The following is a 15,019-nucleotide window of genomic DNA, read 5'->3' as shown; positions in this document are numbered from 1 at the left end:
CTCCCACAAGCATAATTTCCGGAGGAGATGGGACATTCTTGATTGAGGCAATATATTGAAATACCTGCTTTAATATCACATTAAAACACTCCTCAGGAGGAATATAAACATTCAAAATCACAATAGGGGACTTTATGCCGTTGTTAAACAGATTATCAATGGTTATAGCATGGAAAAATTTGCTAGGATCAATATAATGGGAAAATCTCCATTGCATTTTGTTTGATAGTAGACAAGCAATACCCCCCCTAGCATGACCTTTCTTAGAAGGAACAGCAGGCACTTCCAGGGCATAGTAGTCCTTAGAAACCTTCAACGTATTAATACACCACGTTTCCTGTAAACAGATCACGTCAGCTCCCAGAGAAAATAAAAAATCAAATTTCTCTGGGCTACTGTGAATCCCTGCCGCGTTCCAGGAAATGATATTTAATGAGGTGTTAAAGATGTTGAAACAATCTGGGATTATCTTTAGTTTTAGTAGATAAGGCACTTTGCAGCCAGTTCCACCGATTATTGTCCTCTAAAATAGAGGAATTCTGAGTCAGCGGAAGTGGCTTCACTTGGGAGACCGAGCGTTTTCCCTTGGATACCCAAATCCTCAGGTCTCTAAGGGGAGAGGCTGCACCATTTTGCTCCTCTCCTCTGAATACCTCCCCAGAAAACAGGTTTATATTACCAAGCTTGAAAATCGGAAGGATATCAATACCTGTACGTTGAAAGTTCTCAGCTTGCTGCAATATCAAATTTACAATGATAGGTGAATAGAATTTAACCCTTATACTAGTTACCTTAACTTCACCAAATAGGGAAACTAACTCAATGTCCCTAGTTTGGATATGACGGAGACTTTCTATCTCACTAAAACGCTTAAGAAGCCAAGCTCTATTTAAGGGCAAGTCCCCGTCAAAAAGGGGTAAGAAGTCTAACTCAAGAGTTTCCACTGGAGCTTTTAAAGCTGTTAAGGGGCAATACGGAAAATGGCGATCTCCCCTCTCAGAAACTACTAAGAAAGGAGAGGCCAAAGGATTAAGAGCCCCAATTGATATTGATTTGAACCTCCAGTCGCTGTCGGTAGAGAGCGACTAAGGAGGGGACCCCCCATTTGTGAAATACCTTCCAAAGATGTTGACGGACACAATTCACTTTCTACCTTGAAAAAAGTAGAAATGGGGGGGTTCACTTCCATATCAATATCCGCATTTGCGGGTATAGAAGAAGGATCTAAAACGATCACTTCATTCTCCAGTGTGGTCAGAGAATTTTGAAAAATTATCCGACGCTGCCTTTTCTTCTTGTATTTTCTTATTGGTTTCTTTTTATTCCCCTTATTATTTCTGAGTTTACCATTTTTTTCCTTTACCTCCTGTTTATCATTGATAGGTTCTTTGTTATTTTCAGACGTGAAGATGGGAAAAAGATCTTGAGCTACTTTAAGGCCAGATGTGGATTTATCTTCCTCCACAATCTCAAGAACTGAGTTGTTAATACAGTTGGGCACTGCAGTTTGGGGCATAGCTACAGTGTGTGATATCAGGACCGATGACCCCGCTTTCTTGTCAGAATCCACTGGAGCCACATTTATTTCCCTCGATGACAAGCTATGTTCAATCATAGGGGGGGGAACACTTCTTGTTTCAGGTGACATTTCTAACAAGGACTTCAGTATTTGGGTAACAGACTCCAAAATACAATCCGAGTTACCAACAAATTTCCCTAAGAGAGATAAAATAGAGGCTAGTAATTGTTCCAACGCAATCATAGATTCAGAAATTGGTTTTTCACATGCTACCCCTGTCCGGCGGATACCGGATAGGTCAAGACCCGGGGGCCCAGAAGCGATTAACAAATCGGACATATCCTGACCATTCGACGAGGGGGTACTGCTGTACAACAATAGTCCAGATGGAGTAGGACCCCCCGAAGATTTAATAGGGGCCAGAGACTCCACTTTCCCTGTACTAACATAACGGCCACAAAGATCAAAGTCAATGGATAGTGGTGACGAGTCTCCACCCAACTGATCCAACTGATCCTTTGGCGGGGTTTGAGACGCAGATGGTAGATTAGATGGTAAATGAGTGAGTTCCCTCTCAAGTACTGGGAAGGCGAACTCACTCTCATCATTCCCTTCCGAAAGGACACGGGGAGGAGACACCACTGGCACAGACTGTTGTAGTACAGGCTGCACGAGAGAGGGCAGCGGGGATGTAGTGGCTTGAATATGGACCCCTAGAGCCATGGCACAGGAACCTTTTTGTGTAGATAAATTAGCGGTCTTGGGGGAGGGCAAATCCCAAAACTCAGAGAGTTGGCATTGGCCCTTCAAAGGGGGGTTATTTACAGATTTATTTCTAGTGCGATTAATATCTTTGTTTACACCAGATGTACCACCCACTTCCCTACCAGACCGCAATTTCTTAGACATTTTCTAAGCAAATGTATCCACAAAATAATCTTATAAAAGTAAAATTCCTCCGGAAGAGTAAAACACACAATAATATGGTCCTCCTAAAATAAGAAATATAGTCCGGGAGATGCAACAATGACTGCCCGACAATAAAAGCCGAGGAAGTTGCAGAACAGTCTCAATAAAAGGTTACTTCCTCCAACAGTCAAGCGTATTTCCCATAGGTGTATAAACACAGAATGTAAATCACTATCGATGAAAATAACCGGGCCCAGCCCGGCCTACCTCGGCCACTGAGGGCCACAGAGGGTCCGCCCTTAGTCCGGGCTTTGTCCCGGGCTTATGTCCCGCACACGCGTCCCGCTAACGCGTAGTCCGCCCAGGTTAAATGCAATGCCAGGTATAGGGGGCGGAGTCACGGGAAGAGGCAACAGGTGTGCTTGGTGGGACTCGCACAGCCTGATGGGCCTCGCAGTCCCGTCCTCCGGCGCTTGCAAAGGTCCCACGCAGAATTCGATCTCAAAACGGGGCTCCTACCAGGCAATGCACTTCAGAGTGCTCCAAGTCCTCAAGGCACACAAAATCTCCTCAGCGAGCGGCTCCCGCGGAGCGGGGGCCGCGAGGAGTTTAAAGGCAAGCAGGGGGGCGGAGACACGGGAAGAGGCAACAGGTGTGCTTGGTGGGACTCGCACAGCCTGATGGGCCTCGCAGTCCCGTCCTCCGGCGCTTGCAAAGGTCCCACGCAGAATTCGATCTCAAAACGGGGCTCCTACCAGGCAATGCACTTCAGAGTGCTCCAAGTCCTCAAGGCACACAAAATCTCCTCAGCGAGCGGCACCCGCGGAGCGGGGGCCGCGAGGAGTTTAAAGGCAAGCAGGGGGGCGGAGACACGGGAAGAGGCAACAGGTGTGCTTGGTGGGACTCGCACAGCCTGATGGGCCTCGCAGTCCCGTCCTCCGGCGCTTGCAAAGGTCCCACGCAGAATTCGATCTCAAAACGGGGCTCCTACCAGGCAATGCACTTCAGAGTGCTCCAAGTCCTCAAGGCACACAAAATCTCCTCAGCGAGCGTTGTAGGCGGCTGCCGAACGCTGGAGCCGGGAGTGTCTCGTTCTCTAGGTCGAGACGCCCGGTTTAATTGGACTCGCTAGCGTGTCGGCTGATACGCTGGTGGGCTAAGATTCGTTAGCTCTGCTGTTTGTCTTCGTGTGTGGCGGCTGCCGAGCACCTTCGGGGGACCCTTGTTGGTTGGGATTCAATCTATACAGTCGGGACCAGTGGAAAAGGTATTTGACATTTCTGAGTTACGCGTTCTCAGTGGGGACGCGCTTCGTTGCCTTGCTCTCCTCCCCTTCCATTCAAACGGGAACTAATTGCCTGGATCGATGAGGCTAATAAGTTCACCACTCTAGCTATCGACCTCAAGTATACAGTACGCTTGCTCAGAGTCAAGCGCAATTCTTTCTTGATGTTCCGGACTTTTTGGGGAGGGAGAATCAGTTGGCAAAGGAGGGAGTCTACCTGAATGAACTCCCAGGAACTCTATGCGTTGGGAAGGAGTCAGAACTGATTTCTTAGAATTCACAAGGAAGCCCAGATCTTGGAGAAGGAGAATCGTCCTTTCCAAGTGAGTGATAACCAACTGAGGGCTTTGGGCCATGAGAATGATGTAATCTAAGTAGATATTCAAGGGGGCGGAGCTTGCCTGGCTCCAAGATGGCCGTGTTTTAGTGCAGCTCTGCTGTAACCGGCTCACTATCCTTTAATATCCTTATTAATAATGGGTGCCATCACCGCTAAATTTGCAATCCTCAGCCCTGGCACTGAAGCGGATTTGATTGGGGTTGCGGCTGGTTCCCTAGTGCCTTGGGAGCGCTGACTTACGATCTGGGACTGTCTCGGGGCCTGGTTGCGTCCTGGCTGGCCTACCTCCTTGCGTGATGGTTTGCGGAGCCTCAGCCGAGGATCTGGGGCGCGAAGCCCAGAGTCGCGAACCAGCCTGCCCCGGATCGCCGTAGAGGAACTCAGTGGACCTCCCCGCTTGCCGCCCTGCTGGGGTGCAGTGACCTGGCGCAGGGCTGGCGGAGCAGGCCGCCTGGGCTGGCGCGCGACTCCATGCTGCCGGTAATTGCAGCTCCGATGTGGCTGGCGTTTCGGCGCTGGCTGCGCTTCCCATGTCGGTGCGACGACTCCAGGAGTGAGGCGGGCTTCCGCTGTGATACTCGTGGAACCCCCCCAGGTACCTGCGATTTCTAGCAGATTCTGCGGTTGCCTGGGATGTGGAGGTCTGTCCAGAGGGAGTGCTTTTTCCTGGGCTTGGGCCTCGTTCCCAGACAGACCAGCTCCTTTGGCTACCACGATGAGGTCCCTGAGGCGGCGGCTCAGATTACCCTGCGGCACTCCATAGCTTGCGTCTGGATTGGGCCTGAGAGGCACTTCCGCGGCCCTGTGATCGGACCTGTGGGCGCCCTGAGTAATTAGCATGTAGCCAAGGAGGTTCACTTCTGGCATCTATCGGCCCCCCACTGAAGACGACTGCACAGATAAAGGTGGGTGTGCCTGCTGCTTTGCCCCCCCCTCTTCACAGACCACAATCTGGCACTGGATATAGCGCTTGGAGGTACACTGGAGCGGAGAGACTGAGCAGTACCTGGCATCTGGAAGGCCTAGGGCGACCTCCATACATAGCAGGCGCCACCACTGTGGCCGTGCGGGCTCCGTATCTGGTGTGATGATGTAATTTGCTGAGCTGGGTGGATGACGCTCCGTTCCTCACCTGCTTGCTGAGACGTGGATCACCGGGTGCCGCGCATCTGGCGGTCCCTCTGCCGCAGAGCATCTCTGATTAATCTGATGCTATTGGAAGTCCTTTATATTGTACTGGTGTTGTGGCCATATTGAGCCTGCCCTACAATTGGGAACCCCATCCAGCAGCCTGAGGCGCTCGTGGCAATCTCATAAAATGGGGAAGCCCGACAAATTGCAATCGAAGCTACCATTTGAGCCCAGGAAATCTCAAAGGTACCAGGAACACAATAAGAACCCTTCTGAATCAGGCTCTGAAGCCGGCAATGCTGCTTCTGACACAGATATTAAGCAACTTCTTGCCACTATGCAACACAGTCTAAACAAGATAGGCGGTAAAATAGATGCCCTCTCATTCAGAATGGACAGGATGTCAGAAAGATTAGCCAGGCAAGCGGGCAGGCTTGACTGCGTTGAACAGCGTGTATCAGAAGCAGAAGATACTCTAAACACTGCTTCTAGAACTCTATAAGGCAGCCGTGGAAAAGCAACTCTAGGTGATTCAGGCCAGCGCTGAGGATTTGGAGGCCGGCACCCGTTGGAACAACCTGTGTATCGTTGGGATTGCAGAGTCCATGAACATCCCTAATACTGAGCTATTCGTAGAGCACCTGCTCACCACCATGTGGCTGGGCGTGGATTGTTTTCTGCAATGTTTGTGGTAGAAAGAGTGCACCGGTTGCGGGCGTCCAGGCCAGTCCCGGGGGGCGGCGCCGTGCCCCATTATAGCGAGACTCCTTAACTATAGGGATCGTGATAGTGCCCTCCGAAAATCTGGAGAACTGCAAGAGTTGCGATATGAGGGGGCGGTAGTGTCCATATACCCGGACTTTACGCCTCAGGTCTAGGAAGCGCGCAGATTGTTTGCACAGGAAATTACGTAAACTTCATTTCGAATACAATATGCTGTATCCGGCAAAGTACGAGTCACGGCGGATAGCAAAACACATTTTCATGGACCCCTCCCAAGTGCTGCATTTTCTCAAGCGCAGGAACACTGCCTGCTCCCAAAATGTCACCGGGCAAGGTAGTGAAGATGAGACGCTTTAGTCGGCAGAGCTCTTAATGGCGGTTTCAAGATGGTCAGAAGGGAGTCTGCTCTGGTCGGCTGCAGACCTGGCAAGTGGTGGATGCACAACCCAGGAACTGTAAGTGACATGCTATCAGCACAGATTCTGACACTATTCCAGCGTAGGATTCACGCAGTGAGATGGCAGTGTCCGGGGTTACTGATTTCTGGAGGGATGAAGTGCATGCCTTTGGTTCCTGTTTAGGGGGGCGCCCTACTCTCTCCTTCAGTCCTTAAGAGTCCAATGTGCACAGGTTGGGAGAGTGCAAACTGCTGGACTTCATTGATGAGGACACACAATTTAGACTGAATTTTAAAGATTAATAACATTGCCGGTTGGCACACTTTATGGTTTGTGGCCGGGCGACATCTGCCTCGCAGCGTGACCCACAGAGGGGAGTGTTTATTTTAGACTAATAAGGTTTAATATGTCAGGGTTTTATTTTGTTCTATAGGTTGTGTTGGGGGGCACAGGTGGGGGTTTAGTTTATGCAATGTTGGGGTCTGCATAGTGTGGACGGGGCGATAATGGGGGGGTGGTGAGGCATACATCGGAATTGCAGAGGACTTCAGGACGTATATATGTGTTTGTTGTGGCTAATAATGTTGAATACATTGCAGGAAGAGCTATGATGCACAGTGTTGATTTCACTTCCATTGATCATGAGTAGCAGAGTACATCTCCTAACATGGAATATCAGGGGGCCTAAGGACCATTGGAAGATCTGGAAAGTTATTGCATACATGAAACAGTACCAAATAGATGTTGCGCCGCTGCAGGAGTCTCACTTGTCCCCACATAGCAGCATGTTGGCGCACAAGATAATCCAGGAAAGGTTTCTGCAGCAGGATTCACGTCACATGCTAGGGGGGTCCTGACTTGGGTGAACCCGGCATCGGGAATTACGGTGCAGGCATTTGAAATTGGCCCTAACGGCAGGTGTGTTATTGTGAGGTGCCAGAAAGAAGGCCTTGACGCCACGGTTGTAAACATATATTGGCCCAATTATGAAGACAATAGTAGTAGGCAGGGACTTCACTTGTATTTTGAATCCCCAAAAGGACCGCTCAAAGGGTCCCCCACATCGTCGTTCGGCGGCGGCCGGTGCGATCCTAGGTCTCATGGAGGGGATAGAACTGAAGGACGTCTGGAGGCTCCTCTTCCCCGACATTGCTGGCTTCAGTCACTACTCTGCACTGCATGACACCCACACAAGAATTGACTACTGGCTTGCGTCTGAGGGCCTTATTGGCCATATAACGAAAGGCCTTCTCCACCCATGCACTCTCCCTGACCTGGTTATCGAACATACATAGAGAGTATCTCATGTCCCCTCTTACCCCAGGGGATGTTAAGATGGCCAGCAATTCTATGTGACTCGGCAGTGTCCCTTGTATGGATGGGCTTACTGTTTCCTTCTAAAAGACTTTTAAGATTTGTTGGTCCCACACCTTATGACCCTGAATAAACATATGGCCCAAGACGGCTTTATGCCCCCCTCCATGAGAAAAGCTATGATCATAATTCTGCTGAAACCAGGGACGCCATCAGAGGCCTGTTCCTCGTACAGACCATTGTCTCTTTTAAATGTCGATACCAAGATTTACGCCAAAATGTTAGCTAATCGCTTGGCCCCACTGATCCCTTTAGTGGTTTTGCCAGAACAATTAGGGTTTGTCCCTGGGCGCAGCCTTACTTCTAATTTTTGTACTATATTCGGCACCATCCAAAGGATTGACCCGGGGATTAAAGCAGCAGCGGTATTTTTAGATGCAGAGAAGGCTTTTGATTTGTAGAATGTGCCTTCATGAAGTGTGTTTTACAGAGAATTGGGGTGGGAGATGTCTTCCTTCAATTAGTAATGACTTTTTACACACAACCCACTGCACAGGTCTGGCTTGGCAGGGAAGTCATGGCTTCTATACGCATAACCAGAGGGACTAGGCAGGGTTGCCCATTGACCTCACTCTTATATGCCCTGGTTGCTGAACCTCTTGCTTGTGTGCTGCGGGAATATCTTTCACATAGGAGACTGGGATTCCTGGGATATCAGTTAATCATATCTGCTTATGCAGACGATACCCTGCTGTACGATCGCGACCCAGGGCATAACCTCAACCCAGTCCTGACGGTGGTAGTTCAATCCTCTAACCTCTGTTACTACCCTGGCTGCTTTAGACTTACCCATGCAGTGGACTACAGACCCAATCCGTTACCTGGGGGTTCAAATACACGCCGACTCAGCAGTTGTCATAGCAGAGAATTACAGGAAAGCCATTTCTAAACTAGAGGACGACATCAATAGGTGGGTCAAATTACCTCTCTCTTTGATAGGCCGCATTTCCTTAATGAAGATGGTTAACCTGACTAGGTTCCTCTTCTTATTCCTTAATATTCTGATAATATTCCTGTGCTCTTTCTTTGGAGTTCTTCGCAACTTATTGATTAGACTACTCCTCCAGTCCGCAAACAAGGGGTTATGGACTAGCTAAATTCCACAAGACACGCATGGGGCAAACTACTAGACAGGAGCGCTCATGTACTCCCGGCTCATGCCTCTGGACTGGTGCAGTTGGCTTCTAACTTGCAGGGAATGGGCTGTCCTCAAAACAATGGCATACATAGGCATTAGCATGTTGGGTGATTTTTACCAGGATGGGGCACTGCTCGGCTGGGAGGACTGCACTGAGGGCTTGCGAGGATGCGCGCCATTGGATAAATTCCAATACATTAGAGTTCGACATGCATGGCAAGAGCAGTTGGGGGAAGACATGCAGGAACCGGTAGCGTTCCCGGCTCTCTCTTATATTATTAAAGCTAAACCACCAGCAAAACTTATCACTGTTCTATATTCCTTGGCCCAAGAGCCTCAGAAACTTCACTCCCATAGAGCCAGGACAGAGTGGCAAGACGACCTGGACACAGTTATAGACGACAGGTGTTGGGCGTACTGTTGCAAGGCTACGAATCGGGTATCTCTGAATGGTAGGCACCGACTGATTAATTTTAAATATCTTAATAGAGTATATTACACCTCTTGCAGGCTATCGCGATATGGGCTGAGGGATAATGCTAAATGTGACAGATGCGCTGAGCCGGACACCAGATTCCTACACGTGGCGTAGGCCTGCCCTAAGATATTGGCCTTTTGGGAGAAAGTGTTTTTGGTGCTGAGCGAAATTGTGGGACAATGTCTAAAGGCCAGCCCTTTAGTCGCGCTACTGAAATATGACAGAGATATTCAGGCAGATTGCAGGAAACTGGTTGCTATGGGATTGCTGCTGGCCAAGCGCGGGTTCGCAATGCAGTGGGCTTGGGGTCCCACACTACTTATCCATGATTGGAACCTGACATGCTATACTGCAATACACAATCTGACGCTTATAACGAACTTCTTCCCCCTTAGTGTCGCCCTAAAGGCTTTTGGGGCCTGTATCAGAAATACTTAGTTGGGAAGGAATCGGGCGAGCCCGTGGGGTAGATGAGTAGATTGTCGCTTGAGGAGTACTGTCTCTAGTTGCTGTCACTGATATTGGGGCCACTGCAATTGTTATCATAGGGGGACTGCTGCACAATTTGCTTATTCCTGACTCTTCCTATGTTATTTGTGGGATTGTGCATCCATGTGCAACTGTGTACTTATTTCAGGTCCTAGATGCTGTAGCGTGCTGCAACTACCTCAGCAATGATAAGAGGGAATGACTCCCCTTGTTGGGGGGGATGGGAAGGCGGTGTTTTTTTAAATTACCTTTTTATTGATTTTAATAAACAAAAACACAATCGGCAAATCACAAGTAATGGAAATACGGCAGGATTCAATATGACATTTCATTTAGGATACAACGTAATTATGGGAAATTGCACCTATTTCGGACAGAGTACTCAAGGAGACAGGGATTCATTTTGAGGGAGGGCAGTAGGTGCAACACAGATATCTCCCCTGTATGTGTTCCACTTGGCCCACACTTAGGACCATTTTGGGGGGCATCCTCTTGCCATATAGACCGTTTTCTCTTGAAACATGCAGCAGTCAAGATTACGTTTCCACATTATAACAGCAGGGGGTGTCAGCCCTCCCCATAATTGAGCTATGTCCCTTTTAACAACAGCGGTACCCAGTGTGACCCACAACCTCTCTGCCCCTCCCAAGTCAGTGGGCTCCCACACATTAAGTAGACATCTTTTGGCCTCGGGTGGAACGATTTATGAAGGACCTCAATCATAACCATATGTATCCCCCTCCAATATCTCTGAATTTCCTCACATTCCCAAAGAATGTGCATAAAGGTGGCAACCCGTCCACAACCACACCTACAGTCCAAGTTTTCACCACGCCTCTTACGGACCAGCTGTGGTCCAGTGATGTAGATCCTGTGGAGAACTTTCAACTGTAGCAGATGGAGACATGCAGAGTTTGCCACCTCCCTGGGGGAGGCCACCGCTTCCCTCCACTCCTCGTCATCCAGTAGGAGGCCATCTGCCTCCCACGACTCTCGCAATTTAACCAGGGGATCTGGTGTTTTGTTGACAAGTTTTTTGTAGGTTAACGAGATAGCTTTCTGTGGAAGCAGCCCGTCCAATAACCTATCCTCTAGAGGGGAGGAGTCAGGGAGGGGGGAGTCCCTATTAATGGCGGTGGTTAATGCATGCCGGATCTGTAGGTAGCGAAAGAATTCTGAGTCTGCGAGTTCGTACTGTTGTTTCAGCTGACTAAAGCTGAGCATGTTACCCTTCACCCAGAGGTCGCCCACCCGAGAAATGCCGATGAGGTCCCACTTATCGAACCCTTTGGAGCAGTGTAGATTACCCAGTTGTTCAGAATCCCACAAGGGAGTCGCAAGCGTGAGCCTCCGATGCCACCCTAAACTTTTGTTGACTGTGTGCCATACTTGGACCGAGGGGGAGGTGGGCCCAGTCAAGTGGATTTCTTGGGATTGACATAGAGGGCTTTGTTGTACGTTCCGCCCGGTAGCAGCCATCTGTCCATGGCCTATCCCGGGTCTCCCAGAGCCCGGTACGTACCCTGATTGATGGCAGCAAGATGAGCCGCTGAGTAATATTTCTTTATATCAGGGAGGCTGATGCCACCGTCGTACCAGTTGAGGGTTAGTTTGTGAAGCTCTATTCTTGGTCTCCCGTCCCATAGCAACTGCCTCTGTAGATCATCGATCTCTTTAAAATATTGCGCTGGGACGGGATAGTTCTGCAGGGCATAAAGGAAGAGGGATAGGGACATCATCTTAAAGAGAGTGACTCGACCGAGCAGCGAGAGAGGGAGCGCCCTCCATGGCAACATCACGTCGCAGGCGCTGTAGGGGCGGGAGCAAATTTCTCTCATAGCGGAGCCTGGGGTCGGTGGTGACAAAAATTCCCAAGTATCGGACACCATCAGACACCACCTGCAGCGGACACTCTCTGGGAAGAGATGGAGTTCCACTAGACAAGGTGTAAAGAAGAGATTTCTTCCAGTGGATGGCGGTGGGTTTTTGTTTGACTGTTAATAAGCACTTTCTATAATTCAACTAGCTGCAGTGGTATAATCGATGTATGTTGTGCAATGTTCTAACATGGAATAAGTAAAAAATACAAAAATTAATAAAAAAAAGTAGATAATCAGATGCACCTCACAAGCGTTCAGTGATTCTACCACCTGCCTCAGGAGCTTCGTAAAGCACCAAGGAGCGGAGGAAAGACCCAAGGGGAGGACCTTGTACTTGTAAAAAAAACCTTGCCAAAGGAACTGAAGAAAGTGACTGTGGGGAGGAAAAATGCGAACTGAAATGTATGCGTCCCTTAAATCTAACTGAATCATCCAATCTCCACCTTGAAGATTATCTCTCAGGAGATGGATGCCCTTGTAAGAAAGTGGCTGTGTATATACTGGACCAAAGTACGGTACAGAGTCCACAGTCCCCAGAGGTTTGGCAGAGGCTAAAGTTAGATATAACCTTACTCTCTAAAGTGGTAGCTTTGTCTAGCAGTAAGGCAGTATCAGAGGACAATCTAAAACATTTGTTGTGCACACTCAGTCAGCAAATGGTCTCACACACTCAAGAACTGAACTCTAGGCCAATTGTTTTGTATCAAAATATGCAGTTGTTTTGTTTTAAAACCAACAAGGTGTCAAAATGTACTTTCTCAGAATGAGTTACTTTAGTTAAATACTTTTCAAATAGGTAATAGACTTTTTGATTACAATAGTTACAGTTGTTACAATTGGCAACACAATTTCAAACACAATGATACATTGAGCTCAATGGGAATTTCTAGTTGAATGCAATTAGTTACTTTAAGGATTACTTTTCTAACCACAGGACTGGATCCTAGATTCAGTCCTGGGACATCTCCTGTAAACAATTAAGTAAAAGCGTTTTGGTTACAGTAGTGATTTTTAAGGAATATTATTGTATTGTAAAAGTTGACACTTCGAAACATTTTCACATAGAATCACCAATGTTATCCTACGGGAGGAAATTCACTTAGCAGGTAAGTAATGTTCTCGTTACTTTTTCTTACTCAGGGTTGGATCCTGGATCCAGCCCTGGTGCATCTCCTGTAAACAATTGAAAGAATTTGATTATGTCATACAGGCAATTTTTAAAGAATATTTGTAGTTTTTGAAATCAAGACTTAAAAACCTTTCTGATGAAAACCTGACAAGGAATTCCTATGAAAGGAAATTCAAGTTACTGGTAAGTACGATTAAAATTACTTTTCAGGGTCAGTGCTGGGCTAAAAGATGCAGCACTGGGTTCTCTCCTGATAACAGGTGAGTAAATTGGAATTCGTTGTTTAGCTGATTTCAGATGAATATTTTAAAGTTTCAAAACTCCACGCTTATAAGAATTTCCAAGTGAAACCAGTCAATGTTATCCTATGGAAGGAAGGTGAGTTGTCTGCTTTTGGGTAAGTACTCGACTGGCAGAGTTACGGTTCTGGGCATAGACTCAGGGGTCTCCCAGGGTCAGGTAAGTACAGTTGGTACACCCTCAGCGGCACAGGGGTAGCCGGGTGCAGATGTAGTTAGGCCCAATGTTATCCTATGGTGGCTGCTGGAAAGCAGGCCACGCTGCTGTGTGAGCTGGGCTCCTGGTCACTTGCTCAGGGCAAATAGGGAAGTAGATTAGGACAAAGGTTGCACTGCCAGGGGCACTCGGGCGGCTGGGTGCAGGGTGCTTTTGAGCCGTCTGGCGCTCAATGTTATTCAATGGGAAACCTGGAAGATGAACAAAGGCTGCAAGCTTGGGGACGGAGATTCTTCAGGAGCGACCAACACTTTGAGGGGTAAGTTGGGATCTTGTAGAAGGGGTGTGGCTACGATGCCGCCGAGTGTGGACACCTGAGCCCTGAGCTCCGGGTCGGTCTCGGCGCTTATCCTGATTACTGGCCCCCCTGGCGGCGCCGCCACCCGGGATTGCTTCCTAACCGTCGCGGGACACCTCGGCGCTGTTCTGGAGTGCGCTGGGTCCCGCGATTGCAGACACCTGTGAATTTCGGGGGACGCTGCGGTGCCAGCCGCCGGCCATCTTGATTGGGCCTGGGTCTCGCGGCTGATCCCCGGCCTCGATTTCTGCGAGGCCGCCGAGGGCGGCGCCGCCGCAGGCGCCCAGACCACGGTGCTGGTGAGCGCCCCGGCCCCGACCACGGGAGATCCCCCACAGGGCGCCCGGCGGACAGACTGTGGCGTGTTGGGCGCCGGAAAGGAGAGTGCAGGACCGCTGCTGCCACGGAGCGGCTAGACGGGGAATCCGGGAACGGAGGCGACCATCGGAGGTGAGAGGCGCGGCGGATCACCGGCGCTCGGCTCCTGTGAAGTCCCCGGGGGCGGACGTCAACCTGGTCTCCGGGGTGCTGGCACACCCACGGATTGGCTGAGCAGTGGAGGCAGATCGGGCAGCCTGGTGCCTGCAGTGATTGTGGGGGCCCGAGACTCTTTGGGGAACCCGCTGTGGCCCACAGTTGACCTTGGCAGCGGTGGTCTCGGGGCCACCCGCGGAGTGTGAGCCGTGGGGTGCTGACGGCGCTGCTGGCCCCCCCTGGGCGGCCCTCTGGACCTAGGTGGGGACTTGGGCCCTCTCTGCTGCTCTTCTGGACTTTTGCCTTGGGCCCTGCCGGCCGTCGAGAGAGGCCCGGAGCAGTGCGTGGAGTTGCTGGTGGCTCGGGCTGATTTCTACTGGGTCACTGGCCTGATATAGTCTTGTTGGGGTGCCGGGGGCCGGGGTCCAGCGAGGCCTGCTGGCTTCCTCCTCCCTTCCTCTTCTTTCACCGAGCGTGACCCCGCCTCCTTGCCAGGCTTGTTGGTAACGACTGTGGCCTTCTTTGCTGGACACGTTAGATCGGCCCCACTGTGATTGGCGTCGGCGCAATCAACGGCTGGCCTCCATGGGGAAGCCACGGAAGGGGGCGGGCGCGGCGCCGCCGGACCAAGCGGAGGATTCTCTTGACGCTCATGATCTGCAGCAGACGGGCGACCGGGCGACTGGGCTGCAACAACAACAGCTGGACCAAATTCTTAAGGCCATAGGGGACACAAGAGAGGCACTGCGTCAGGACATCGCCCAGGTCTCCACGGGCCTTGGCCTTTTGAAAGCGGACCATAACAAGTTGGCTGATCGTGTCAAGGCGGCGGAGCTGGTAATTGGAACATTGGAAACGGCCCAGAAGGCGTCAGATGCCACGTTGGAGGACTTAACCTGCAGGGTGCAGCAGTTGGAGAGGAGAGCGGCGGATGCGGA

This window comes from Lissotriton helveticus, chromosome 3_1 (assembly GCF_964261635.1).
Source record: "Lissotriton helveticus chromosome 3_1, aLisHel1.1, whole genome shotgun sequence".
NCBI lineage: Eukaryota > Metazoa > Chordata > Amphibia > Caudata > Salamandridae > Lissotriton > Lissotriton helveticus.
Note: the sequence above shows the minus strand (reverse complement) of the source record.